At 42.0% G+C, this 15,236-nt stretch overlaps 1 protein-coding gene across 1 annotated transcript in view; it reads left to right on the forward strand.

Moving 5' to 3' along the window:
- The window catches only part of zgc:174356 (uncharacterized protein LOC100137120 homolog), a 46,216-nt gene that overhangs the window by 15,648 nt on the left and 15,332 nt on the right, over positions 1 to 15,236 (forward strand). The gene's annotated exons all lie outside the window — the stretch shown is intronic.

Below are 15,236 nucleotides of genomic sequence, written 5' to 3' on the forward strand. Positions count from 1 at the left end.
CCAATATGGAGGCCAAGGGGGCGTGGCATTGTTTGACAACAGACACATGACTGTCACATGACTTTACATCCAATATGGCTGCCCAGGGTTTGACACCAGTCACATGACTGTCATGACTCACAAAAACAATAACAATAACAAACAACACGTGGTGACAACCACATGGCTAATTTGCATAAAAAGGAGGCGTGGTTATGACGTGATTTATGACGTTTCAGGGGGCGGGGCTTATTTTTGACAGATAGTTCATGATAATATACTACTACCACCAGTCAGTCCCTAAGGGGGGTAATTATCTTGGCATAATATATATATATATATATACATAATATATATATATATAACACCAACAGCTAGTCAGACGTAAGACTTCACCAATGGGTATTAGTGTGGTATAGGTGTTTCACAGCTGATCTCTTTTGCAATTGATTGAGCCCTTTTCTTGGTCAAAACCATTTTGTGCAGCAGGGCAGGTAAGATGGAGTGTCATTCGTAGCCATCTATGCAACAAATAGTCCTGAGCATAGCATGTGTAAGAGGTATGACAGATTAAGTAGCCAGGGCCTGGGTGGAACCTGTTGTGTTATCACATGCGACACTAACAACTCACAATAATTTATAATTTTAATACACTTTTTTGCATGGATGGATGTTGAGGGTTGTGTGTGATAATACAACTGGTTCTACCCAGGCACTGACTAGGCGTACATAGGGTTGCAAAATTCCGGGAATTTTCAAAGTTGGAAACTTTCCATGAGAATTAACGGGAATATATGGGAATTAACAGGAATAAACGGGAATTAATGGGAATAAACTGGGAATTTTTAATATGGCTATTTTTAATATGGCTATTTTTAATTAGTCTATAACAGGGAACTTAAATGTAGTGGACAAAACCCCATCTTGCAGCCTAATATTAGTTAAAACAACTTGATTTAATGCAATTTCAGTCAAATTTCTACCCTGCACATATGTCAATCACATGCACACAGCAATCGGCATAGGCTGCTAGACATAAAGGAAACCTATGGTGCGTTCATATGCATGGGGAAAAAATGTTCCAACCAATCGGATTTTGTTGTTGAGTGGTGTAGTGTATCTTGGGCAGTTCAGTGTTGCTAGTTTAGCACACTAGTAAACCATAGGCAGAGAATGGGATCCCCGCTAGCATGCTAGCTAGCTTTGTATGCTAAGCTAAGCAAAAATCTGAACATACAAATCATATTGCTTATTACGAAACAAAATGTTAATGTTTGTATATGAAACAGTTTGTATGAATTACCCAAAATTCCATGTTCATTTCCGTAAATTCCCATTAATTCCTATAATTTCCTTTAATTCCATGAAAGTGTCCAATTTGGAATATTTCCAAAATTCCCCAGCTTAACTTCCCATGGTAAGTTTCCGGAAAGTTTCCAGAAATTTACCGGAAATTTTCCGCCCCTTTGCAACCCTAGGCGTACAGTACTTAATCTGTTGTGCCATGTGTATTTTTCCTGAAAGATACACAGGTTATACTGAGAGTACTGAGAGTATTTCCCTTGAACTTCAACCTTGAAACTTCAACAAAAAAAAGATTCAAACAGTCCACTTCTTGAGCCTTAGTAAGCCACAGTCTTAGGAATAGTGTGTGACTCAGGCTTTACACAAGAGAAACTCGTACTGACAGGTTGTATTACTTCAAAAATGTTTCGGGAAAGGAGGATTTCTCCTGCACTGGGTGCTGTGACACAAACATTGATGCTGTTCGCCCGACATGTAGTCACAGCGCTTGAGAAGGTTGTCTGCAGGAGTCCCAGGATGGCAGACATCACCAAAAATAATGTCCAATCGGTAGGAGCAGATGCAGCTCTCACAAAAAGAAGTGGATGCCCTCAACCTTTGAGGAGCATTTTTTTTTTCAGGAGACTTCATTTCAGACAAGGCATTCAGAGAGAGCCAGACTAGAGTTGTGTGTTGCAATCTGAACAGTGAGAGAGCCAAGGCCTTTTCTCGGGGGATGAACAGTCCAAGTGTCTAATATGTCAGAGCTGAGGAAAAACAGCCGGAGAAAATCACTATTTCAGTCAGGCAGATGGGGCCGGTTTGGCTTGTGGCGAGGAACTGAAGATCAAACTGGGAGGAGGGGAGGCTGAGATCTTTGAAGACAGACATATCACTAAATGACATGACATGTTAGCATCCTGGCTAGCCAGAGGCTAGTAATGAAGAATGGTTGGAGTAGTAAACGATTATGAACAATGATGCCAATGAAAGAGGAGGAAATGAGAAATCACCATCACTCAAAACCATAAAAGAAGAATCAGAAGTGGAGACAGAATTACAGATCGGAAAGGTCAGGTAGATACATCAAGGCAAGCTTATAGGTTGATGTCGTTGTTGTTGTTGTTGTAGGCTGGAGAACCTGAAGTTCAGTGTACAGGAAAAGAAGTTGGGATAAGTTCATCACTCTTCTGTCAGTCCATCACTGCACACCCATGTCTCATCACTGTGTGACAATCTGACAGGGGTGAGCTTCGGTGGTGAGATAAATTAGCTTTCCTGATAACTCAGAGAGATGTGATCATGATGCAGCTGTCCTAGGTCCTGAAATCTCTCTCTCTCTCTCTCTCTCTCTCTCTCTCTCTCAGGCACACATTGCCAAAAGTGTTAGGTAGGAAATCACCTACACTGTCAATACAGATAGAGTAAAGTAGAGGTAGAGTTGGCTCTCAATGATCTTAGTCGAGATTATTGCACATGTGATTCCACATAGGCAAGGGACAGATAGATATACCCTTCTGAGCGTAAGCTCATGTTCTGTCTCTACCTTAACTTAATGGTCATAGAAAAGTTGGCACATTAAAGACAAACACATTGCAGAGGTCCTGCCAGTTTGATGGTGGCCACTGCTGTGCCTGGCTGAGACGCATTAGTGTGTGATGGAGGGAGGTCCATTTGACTTTCCTTAGGTTTGCTGCGGCTCACACTGCTCCTTAGGTCTGATGGCGGGAACGTTCACGGGAAGGTGAAATGGTGCAATCCAACTGGGCGCTGCGTGTGCACCCTCAGAGTGTCTAAGGGCCGAGCTTCCCACCCTTTATATAGAACGGGTCCTGCGGAGTCCCTCCATACATCAGCCATCAGAAGGCAGCACACTTTCCCCCCGCTCTGGGTCTTAGCCGGCGAAGGCCCCTGAAACATTGTTGCCGCACCATTTAGAGATTAATCTATGAGGACATTCATCTGACTACGTAATGATTAGATTAGATTAGATTCGATTAGATTCAACTTTATTGTCAATGTGCAGAGTACAAGTACAAAGCCAACGAAATGCAGTACAGCTTAGTACAGCTCAGTTTGTGTTGAGTTGTTCTGCTTTTATTTTGATGTGCTTTTTACCCATCCCATGCATTATTTGGATGCACAGTCATATTTCCTTTTTTCATATTTTTTCCAATATTCTATGTATGAATATGAGCCATAAATGTATTAGCATTTTAATTGAACCTGCACTGCATGCTTCAGTCTTCACACATTCATGTGCACATGCAATTGACAAACACTTCATGAAAGCTCATTTCCTGGCAATGATGCCAAGTTGATTGATGGGTATTATCTCGTGTGGAGATTCAAGATGGAACAGATGCAAAGATTGTTTGTCTGCCATTTGTAATAACAATGGAATACCTTCCCTGGAATTAGACATGCTTATCACAGACAAGCTGTAGGATGTTTTGACAGAGTATACACAGTGTGTGTGTGTGTGTGTTTGTGTGTGTGGCCATGCATGCATTTCTATGGCTATTGGCGCACCCTGTTTATGTGTAAAAAAGCATAAGGAATTCCGCCACTAACATCTTCACCCACCATCCTCTCTTAAAGGTTCTTGGTGGTTCTTCTCAGCGTGTAGTTTTAACAGCTTTTACAGATAGTCTGCTGTGAACTGCGTGTTTGTTGCAGCATTTTTTACTGTGTGTGCATGCATTATCTTCCATCCCAGCTTAATCCATGGAGCTGATCAATAAGAAGCCTGTGTTCCTGAGAGCCAACCTCAGTGCACTGGCCACTTCTGTTTATCTGACATTCCAATAATACCTGTTCAGTGTTTCCCCTAGAAAATGTATCAGCAGCGGTGCTGTTGATCGTAGGGAAGCCCCCAAAAAAAAAAAAAAAAAAGAAAAATGTGAAAAAATGACTTCTGGTGGATTTTGTGAAAGAAATGGACAGATTGAGTTACAAATTATGACATAACCATCAACACAAGCATTTACAAAGCATGATTATTGCAGTAGGGCAGTTCCAGCGTTATGGATGTGACATTTGGACTCATATTGGTAAACAAAATGACTTAGAGTGGGGGCAAAATTAGTATCAGTGAATTAATTTGCATACATTTTAATGTAACCTCTGTCCTCTGAATACTGAGAAATCCTCAAATTGCATATAATCAATTTCATCCTAAGAATACAAGCCATTTTATCAGCGTTATGGATGTGACATGAAATGGACACACTTTTGTGAGAGATTACAGGTTTTCTACAAACTCTGTGAATTTTGGAAGGAAACTGCGAAACTATGATATATGTAGCATGAAGGAGACTTGAATGAACACAAAAGGGTGTTTTGAAACTATCGTCATTTTAAGTAATGCATTATGTAGGAAAAACTGGCGTTATGGATGTGGACGGTTTCCGCGTTATGGATGTGACGTCTGAACCAGTCCTCGACAAACTACATAAAACACATAATTAAGTAGTGAATTTTGATATGAAACAATTGAAATAGTAATCATGAAAATTCCTGCTTTCCTCAGTGCCCACTAAGATCCACAAGAAGAATCAGGACAACAAGTCATTTAAAATATAAAAAAGGAATGAATTTTTTTCTTTTACCGTCATCAATTTTGGTCAGTGATTCCCGGGTTACTGAAACACCAGGGAACATGATACTTGGTGGCCACTCCCCCCTAAATAACTAGCCCTACCTGAACTGTTGCACCCAAGATGACAAAATATTTATGGTATGTTAGTCTAAAGAGCCCGCATTAACCTAACCCATACCCACTCATTTATGATTTGCACACATAAAGTACATTGCACGTGCACATGCACACACACACGCACATACACACGTGCACATGCACACACACACACGCACAGTCGCACACATACAGACAGGCAAGCAGACACATAAACACATACAGACAGGCAAACACACACACACACACACACACAAGCTGGCTGGGGCACCTGCACCATACGCTGGCGACCAGGGTTCGATTCCCGCCCCGTGAAAGGTTCGAATAATATGAATGTAGACACATAAACACACACACACACAGGCACGCATACGCATGTGCGCATGCAAACACATGCACACACACATAAACACACAAACACAGGCACGCATACACACATGCGCACATGCACACACACAGACACACACAGACACAATCTTATAAACAAAAGCAAACTCACATATACACACACTCATTTACATGCACATGAGTTGCAGGAGTAGGAGATGGAGACAAATTGACAAGCGTGATTTATTTTTGCGAAGAGAATATGCAGGACTGAGAGGCGGTCATATTTTGTACCGCTATGCCGTACATCTAGTTTATTGCTGCCGTTACTTATGTTACTCTGTAGGTATTAGCTACAGAGGACCTGACACTTCAAATGCTGGCATATCGCGTCATTTAAAATGAAACTGTGTTAAGCAGACATGAACGGCAGGCTGAACAGATCTGCAACAGAAGGAGGTTGCTATGTTAACTCCAGCTGCAAAGTCAGCCATCTTCACCAGCTAACACGATAATCCAGTTACTGTACAACAACAGTATGACAGTTACGGGAAGATAAACGGTCAGATTTTCAGATTTTTATTAGGCCACTTGAAAATAGGCTATGGCTAGGCTAATCATTGGAGGTATTTTAATATTATGTTTGTTTTGCTAATGCTTAGGCGAGGCCTCCCTGTGGTTTTGATCAACCTAATAATCTTTGAAATGTCAATTGTAAACACTAAGGTGAAATGCATTGAAACTGACATGCCACCAGAACAGAAGTTTTATCGGTTTTGAGGTATAATAAAGTCTCCAGTCTTATAAATTTACATAATGTAACATCCATAACGTCACATCCATAACGCACCATTAAAGGTTTTAAAAGTAAGAAAGGGGCACAATTTGGTCATCACACTTTACATTGATATAAATCAGCTTTGCACAGATACTATGGACATTGTCGCATCAACACTGTATGTGTAGCATAAACTTTTCCTATAAAACGTTAATGGATGTGGCATGGCCATGGAACTTGCTGACTTAAAAACAAAAGCCTTACAAATGTAAGGAGTTGCGCTCTTAAAGGCAAGCTGAGCATAGACATTGCTCTACCATTCCCTTGTCAATGTGGAATTTGTCAAATTACACAATTTGTTTGAACCTTGGGTCCATTTATCCACTTTTTAAATATGTATATAATATTACCATGTGAAAAATTTTGTTTCTGGTATGGTTGCACACCATGATGTGAAAAGAGTGTCATTCTCCATCAAATTCAATCAGATCAGTTACAAACAATAAAATATAGACCTAAATGAAGATTCTACCAGAAAGACTCAGTAGACAGAATAGAATCAGTTGACAATTTAATTAGTAAAGGAACGGCTTGGATACAAGCATGATAGAGTCCTGAATAGGTAACAGTCTTTGGCGTGGGCCCGCCCTCGATCCGTCCAGCGATGAGCGGATCTCGCCTCCCCGATGGATGAAGGCAGGTAGGGGGAGCCTACCACCCCAATGGGGACCAACTGGTGGCGGTGGCTGAAGGAAGATGATGTGGTAGGCAGACCATGCCCGATGGGCGTGGACTGCTGGCAGAGGTGGCTGGAGGGGAGGTGGAGGGACGTCAAAAAGTCGGCGTACTGAGAAGCAAAAGCAGTGTTAGGTGGAACATATTTAAAAGAGCCCACTGAATTCCTATAGGCTAGCTGATTGAATGAGTGAATGATCAGATTGCAGGGCTTTCCCGAAAAGTAGGCAAAGCTATGATTGGCTCCATGTAAGCATGGGAGGAGTAAAGCTACACTACGAGTCTTCCTAGTAGAACTTTCGCTGAAGCTATCATTTCTATTTGCGTATGCACAACTTTTTTTTTCCATGGTAAGGATGACCTTTGCATGGAATTGCCCAGTACTTGAACAGGATTATTCATGTTTTTCTTTCACCTTTTTCTTTTACATTATTAGTAATTAGCCACTGTACAACTGTACACTGTAGGTCACTGTACAAACTATTACTACTTAGAATATACAGTGTTGTGCATCAGTTAAGACATTTATTTATATGATAACATTTATTTATTTACGATACATGATACATTAACAAATAATTGATGTCCTATTTTTTTTTAATTAAGGCATTAAGACAAAAGGCAAAAGATGTTTTTTATTCCTCCCATTAGTCAATTTCAGCATGGGTGTCTTAACTTTTGCACAGCACTGTATAAACTATAAGACTTCTCTTTCATGTCATTACACTGTATTGGTGCTGTGCAAGTCGAATTGAGTGCCTGTCACTTTAATTCCGTGACGGCCCGTGAGGCTTGCTTGATTCTCACGGTTTTAAGCTAACTTAGTAGCGTTGTTGTGCATGGTGCATAAGAATATGTGGATGAAATGAATTATGTTTTCCATGTCATTTGGTAAAATAAATGCTCAAAAACTCGAAGAAAATCTATCTTGGATTATAGGAGATAAGTGTCTTGTATCATTTCTATAATTTTGGTGAGCTCTACATGAATTACAAACTATCTCCAGATGTAAATGGTTGCGTATCCTATTACTCAAATTCAATTAAACCCACCAATAGGCTAGCTAGACCTTAGTTTCACAGCCTAGGTATGTTAGCAACACAGGGCTTGAAAGCATTGCCTGTATCACAAACAAAAACGAAACACTGCGTGGAATTTATCTGGGAATAGGCTACTGAAGGTACAGTAGGGCGTGAGCTATTTAATTTGGTTCGTGTTTAATTTAAACTTAAACATAAACACAAACAAGCATGATCTCCTGTGGATCCCCTGACTCGTCCTTCAGCGTTAGCCTACTATTATTTGTTGACATCAAACCTGAACGAGCGGCAGCTGTTCCTGAAGTTCACTTAGCGTGTTTTTTTTTTTTTTAAATTAGCCAACTTTTTTGCAGTGGCTTTGAATTCAGGGCGGCGGCGCTGATGAATACATTGCAGCGAAAACACTGCTGTTTGTCTGACTCCATGGGGGCGCAAAGAAGGGGGAAAAATCCTCAATATGGAGTGGAAATATTGGCTCTTTGTTTAATTAAATCCACAGGATGGGGTATTTGCGTCCACAAACTATGCATAGTGCCTGTGCGGAAGGTGTTTATGTATACAAAGCGAATGGCATGGCTTGTTGTCAATGCTAATATTTGTCGCAGGTTGATAATATTATGATTTTGTTGGTTTGAACAGGTTGCCTGCTGTATCTGTGGCACAGGGTGAAAAGTCAGGAAAATATGTAAATAATAACTACTTTCAAAAGAAAACAGGCAGCTAAAGGACTTACTATAAATAACATATTGCTGTCTGACGGCTTTTATTGAATCTCACAAAATGTACCTTTGGATGTAGCCTGCGATTTTATTCACGCTGCTAGGCAGCCTGGATTCCATGGACTTCGTTTTCACCTCAACGAAGGAACCAATCACAGAATGGAGGGGGGACAGCAAGACGATGACGACACACCGAAGCGGTTATGAGCTACGTACAGACGCATTTGATAGACTTCTGTAGCGCCCAATAAACGGCTCTGGGCATTCGTAAACCACGTTTCAAATACGAGAAAATGTACATGTAGTTCCCAGACCCCATCTCAATGAGATGAGGTTTGGCATTAGCCAGGCTACTTTGGATGGTTATTTTGGAAAAAATACAACTGTTTATGACTAAAATGATCTCAACTTGTAAACTCCCAAAGGATCTTTATGTGGAACCAAGAAAAGACTGAATTTGATGGGTGGTCCATGAATAATTTGAGCTACAGTACTTCCTATTTTCTGTTTTTTGTTTTTAATAGACACAGCATAGGATGCTGATATGCAAGTTAACCCATAAAAATCACTAGATATCATCATTCTGAGTAATTATCTGTGTGCTGAACGCTGCGTGATAGGCTAGGCTAAAGTCAGATTTCCACCCACTCTTCCCTCTCTGTCTCAGGTCCTCACTGTCAATCACTGTTATTACCAAACTAATAGCCTACCAGCCATCTCGCTGCACTTGACAGGGTTTTACAATTGCCTGTAGGCTAATTGTAAGCAATTGTGTTTATAATTATAGCCTAACATAATATTTTGCCACCAAATTCAGCCCAGTCCTCTTATCAGTATGTCATTGGTTGAGTGTTTTCCCTTAGTGGTAGCCTGTCGATAGCTCTTAATCAGTTTACACAACTGAAACTTTTTGCATGGTCAGCAAGAAAAGCAGATATATCTCTAATGTTTTAAGTTTCATTATGTGGGCTGTTGCCATGGCGCCGCCGCGTTCGGACGCCTTTTTGGTTGCTCCGCGTAATTTGTGCTTATATTTACTCTTTTACCTTTTATTAACCCCTAATTTTTTGCACTTTTCCACTGCACTGATTACGTATGATGGTGGTTTTTTGTTTCGGGATGTTTTAATCGACGATTCTACCTGGCCGACTGAGATTCTCCGAGATGCATCAGGGAACCATGGAGACGCATCTCGGCGCAGAAGGAAAAAACAGCGAGGAAAACGAGCCGGGGCCCGTAACAGATTGAGGAATAGAGCTCATAGGCATCCACTGCCTAGCATTCTCCTAGCCAATGTCCAGTCTCTTGTGAACAAGATGGATGAACTAAGAGCGAGGATACAGTTTCAAAGAGACATCAGGGACTGTAACATTCTATGATTTACTGAGACATGGCTAACTGAACTTGTACCGGACTGTTCCATCACTCCGGAGTTTTTCTCTGCTGCTCGCTCTGACAGGACTGAGGAATCTGGAAAATCGAAAGGTGGCGGTGTTTGCATCATGACGAACAGCAAGTGGTGTGATCCTAGAAATGTCACTGTTCTCTCAAAGTCCTGCTTTCGCCTCATCTAGAACATCTAGCGATCGCCTGTCGACCCTTCTACCTGCCCGTGAGTTTGCCGGTAATATTCAACGCTGTCTACATTCCTCCACAAGCCAACACAGATGCTGCGGTTTCAGAATTGCAAGAAGTGTTAAATAGACAACAACACCGCACCCTGAAGCTGCGCTTTATTGTGGCCGGTGATTTCAATCAAGTACATCTGACGGTCCATGCCTGAATTTATTCAACACATTCACTTCCCTACACGTGGTGACAACACACTGGATCACTGCTACACACAGTTCAAGAACAGTTACAAAGCGAGAAGTCTCTACCAGCTTTGGAAAATCAGATCATGCCGCTGTTTTCCTACTGCCTATGTACAAACAGAAGTCAGGACGGACCCCAGTGACGAAGGAGGTCAAGTGCTGGACTGACCAATCGGAAGCCAGGCTACAGGACGCCCTTAGCAACGTTGACTGGGAGATGTTCAAGACGAACTCTGCTGACATCAATGAGTTTTTACGGAAGTATCATTGAGTTACATCAATATGCTAACTGATTCCATCATCCCAACTGTAAATATCCGAAGCTTCCCTAACCAGAAGCCATGGGTGGATAGAGAAGTGAGAACGCCGTTAAAGACACGCACCATGACTTATAATGCTGGGCTTATTTCAGGGGATATGACGGATTACAAAGCAGCATCTTATAGTTTACGTAGAGCTATTAAAGATGCTAAGCGGCGCTATAGAGACAGAGTTGAAGCTGATTTCTTGGAGGGTGATCCAGCAGGAGTGTGGAAAGGACTCCGAACCATCACTGGCTTTGAAAGAAAGTCTGTCCCTCCTATGATGAATTTGAGTAAAGCCCTCCCTGATGAACTTAATGCTTTTTATGCTCGCTTTGACATGAAAAACACCTATCTTGCACTAGCTGCAGCATGTGAAGCAAATGAGGATGCACCTTTCTGTGTCTCTGAGGTCGATGTGAGCAATGCCTTTAGGAGGGTTAATTGTAGAAAAGCTGCTGGACCGGATGGAATTTCTAACAGGGTTTTGAAATCCTGCGCTGCTCAGTTAGACCTGTGTTCATTTATATCTTTAACACATCATTGGCTCAAGAGACAGTTTCTACTTGCCTCAAGCAGTCTGTTATTGTTCCAGTACCGAAAAACAAAAGTCCATCATGTCTGAATGACTACCGCCCAGTAGCCCTGACGTCTACAGTGATGAAGTGTTTTGAGAAGCTTGTGAAAAACATTATCTGCTCATCCCTCCCTGCCTCCTTCGACCCCCTCCAATTTGCTTACAGAGCCAACAGGTCTACAGAGGATGCCATCTCAAACCTCATGCACACCACCTTAACTCACCTGGAGGAGGGGAATGGGAATTATGTGAGGATGCTGTTCGTTGACTTTAGTTCAGCATTCAACACGATAGTACCTCTCACCTTGGTCAAAAAGATGAAGGCCTTAGGACTGAACACCACCCTGTGTCACTGGATATTTGACTTTCTCACCAACCGTTCACAAGTGGTTAGAGTGGGGGGTCTGACATCTGACACATTAACCATCAGCACTGGTGCTCCCCAAGGCTGTGTTTTGAGTCCACTGCTGTACAACATCTACAGTACACACATGACTGCAAAGCCAACAGTAGTCATACCTCCATCATCAAGTTTGCAGATGACACAGTGATCTTGGGCTTGATAAGTAACAACAATGAACAGCTTTACTTGGATCAGTTTGATAAGGTGGCACAGTGGTGTCAATCTAACAGCTTGACACTGAATGTCAATAAAACCAAGGAAATGGTAGTGGATTACAGAAGGCAGCAGCAGAACTACAGTTACACCCCACTAATGATCAGCGGGCAACCTGTAGAGAGAGTCACAAGTTTTATACCTTGGTGTCCACATTACTGAAGACTTAACATGGACTGTTAACACTCAATATGTTCTGAAGAAGTCCAGACAACGACTCTACTTCCTTCGTCAGCTAAGGAAATTCAAAGTTTCTACATCCATCATGAAGGCCTTCTACACTTCAGCGGTTGAGAGTGTTCTAACTGGTAGCATCATCACCTGGTTTGGGAACTCCACAGTTAGAGATTGTAGTACTCTGCAGAGAGTAGTGTGCTCAGCTGAACGTACTATAAGAACTCAACTCTCTGCTCTACAAGATATCTATTCCAGAAGAGTACTCCTAAGAGCCCAAAAGATTCTGAAGGACTCTTCTCATCCTAATAATGGATTATTCCTACCGCTGAAATCAAGAACACGCCTATGTAGTCACAAAGCCAGAACTGAGAGACTCAGGAGAAGTTTTTATCCCCAGGCCATCCGAACTCTGAACTCACACTATACTGACTTTGCACACATTCACTCCTCAGCACTCTCAAACATTTCCCAACCCTGAACTCACACTATACTGACTTTGCACTCATTCACTCCTCAGCACTCATGACCCCCCCCACACACACACACACACACACACCTACATGACTTTTAGCACTTTTACATCCCTCTCCCTATGCTACAGACCTTTAATTTATTTTCTTATTTCATCACACGTCAAACCACACACACACACACACACACACACACACACAAACACACATATCTGCCTTTCTCCAACTTTGCACATCTCCATAGAACTTTTTTTAATTATTTTTTTGATTTCTCCTCCATCTATCTACCCGTGTCCTTGATTGCCTAGCCTTTCTGCCCACCCCCCACCCCCATCCCCAACACACACACAAAAAACACATACACTTACATCATCGCTGTCATCACCTCACATACATACAGCACACTGCCTGCTACAGTAAGCCTCCTCTACATACTTGCTGCACACTGCCCCCACATACACAGCACATTGTCTTCAGGATCTTCTCCAACACACATCCCCTGTTGCTCTTGGGTGCTCCTTGTTGGTGCCCCCAATCCCAATCCTCCCCCACCTTTCTTATGCAGCCCTTGCCACTTAATGCCCCCATAAATGCACAAATAGGCTGACACCATACATAATTTCACTGCATTTCTTACTTCCAGTAACTATATGCATGTGACAATAAACTTCCTTGTATCCTTGTATGTTTTATGGTGTTTTAAGCCCCCAACGTAGTCTTCCAGGCAGCACTGCATGGAAGGCACTAGGGTTAGGCAAGGGTTAGGGTTAAGGTTAGGGTTAGGTGCCTTGAAGTCGACGGTCGCAGCACTGCCTTAAAGTCGACGGTGGGGGCTTAAAACACCATCGAGCTTTCATTATGAGAGGTGAGACATGTGAAAGATACTCGTGTATGCTTGTGCATAAACCTACAACATGTGTGTGTGAGGGAGAGAGTCAGAGGAATGGTTGCATATTTTGTTAGTTAAGCACATAAACTTTACAATAGCCAATTTAATATGTTTTAGACTGCACTGCCTACATTTGTCCCATGCAGCAAAAAGGGGTTTGATTTGCATTTGTTACATGACCGTCTGGTCTTGTAAAATAAGGAAACATTATCAAGGCTATTCCCTGATCTGGATGCAATTTTCTTAGCCTATCGTTGGAATTAGCCATTTGTGGGTCCGGTAGGTCTTGGGTCGATGTTTAATGGATATTTTGCCAGGTTGGGCAGATTGGATCTCCATAATGGGTCGGGTAGGTGCTGGACATAAAAAAAACCCTGACACAACAAAATGTCTTTCAAATGCTTTAGGTAAAACATTATTTGCTCATCAATTCATTATATGAATCATTATATTGGCAACAGCAAAGGCTGACATTTGGTGACGGCTGTTTGGTTGACACTAGTAAGAGAAGGGCAGCTCTTTATTGATATTCTTAATTGCCATTGTTATTCTTATCGAGCCGGGAGACTTGGGCACTCTTAAAACAATAGGGACCTTGGGCGATAGTTGAAAAAGCATCGACTGGCTAAGCCTCTGCTTTCTCTCCTAATGGCCCGGAGTAATGAGGGCCACCATGGCACTGCAGCACAGTCACCACCTGCAGTCCGATGGATCCGAAGGGCACATGGGCACGGGCACGAGCACACCCCAAACTGTGTGTGTGTGCTGAGGGTGTGTGAGTGAACAGAGAGGAAAAGAAGGACAAAGGACACCACCAATAGCAATTCTGTATGTGGGTGTGTGTGTATGCATGGCAGTGTGTTTGTGTGTGTGTGTGTGTGTGTGTGTGTGTGTTTGTGTATGCATGCATGGCAGTGTGTTTGTGTGTGTGTGTGTATGTTTGCCTAAAGGAAAGGTTATTGAGTCATTCTTCTCTCTGTCAACCAATTTGCAGTGCCAGTATGCCTCTATATGTGTTGGCTTGTATCACAGATAAAGAATATACTATATGTCAATCAATTTCTACTGTATGTGTGTTTTCAGGTTCATGATCAGAATACAGGTATGATAACACATGCAAATGATTGCCATTAACCTGAAGAATTGAATCACTTAGCACATGTTCCCTTTTCATCAAATTCTACATGCCCTTCAAAAGAGAGAAAGGACGTGGTGTCTTTTCCTGCTTTAGTTTGTTCAGTTTATTGTAGTTATGAGCGGGACTTTGTCAGTAAATATTCAAAATACGCTGAATTTTTCATTGACTGACAAGCGGTGGACAAAAAAATCTTTTGATCGAAATCCACAAGGATATACAAAGTCTCCTAAGACAGAAACACCGTACACAAACAAACTAATTTCCTTTTATCAAAGCTACAGTAGATATTCTACATAACAAAGAAACGAGAGAGTGCATTCTTAGCCGTCGTGTTGGCACCAGTGAAAGACGAAGGGCTCCTTCAGCCCCCAAATCCCAATTTAACCCCAGTCAAACCACAGTCAAGATGCAACACACTCAAAGTGAAGTGCTGCTGGCAATATGTACATGTGTCATGTCAATGACATGCCAATGTGGAATTTGAATTTCAGAGAGAAAGACTGGGGCTTGGGGGGGTTGGTTGATGTGTATAAATCAGAGTCTGCTTCTGATCATACAGCTCAGAATATTCATGGCAGTGATGGAGAACGCTGTATTGAGAGGGAAGGAAAATGCTATTCTTATCACACCGACTCAGTGTGGATTGCCAATGGTGTCTTTCATTATATTCAGAGTTGCACAAGCAAGGAGGTAG

Source organism: Alosa alosa, chromosome 19 (assembly GCF_017589495.1).
Source record: "Alosa alosa isolate M-15738 ecotype Scorff River chromosome 19, AALO_Geno_1.1, whole genome shotgun sequence".
Classification (NCBI taxonomy): Eukaryota; Metazoa; Chordata; class Actinopteri; order Clupeiformes; family Clupeidae; genus Alosa; species Alosa alosa.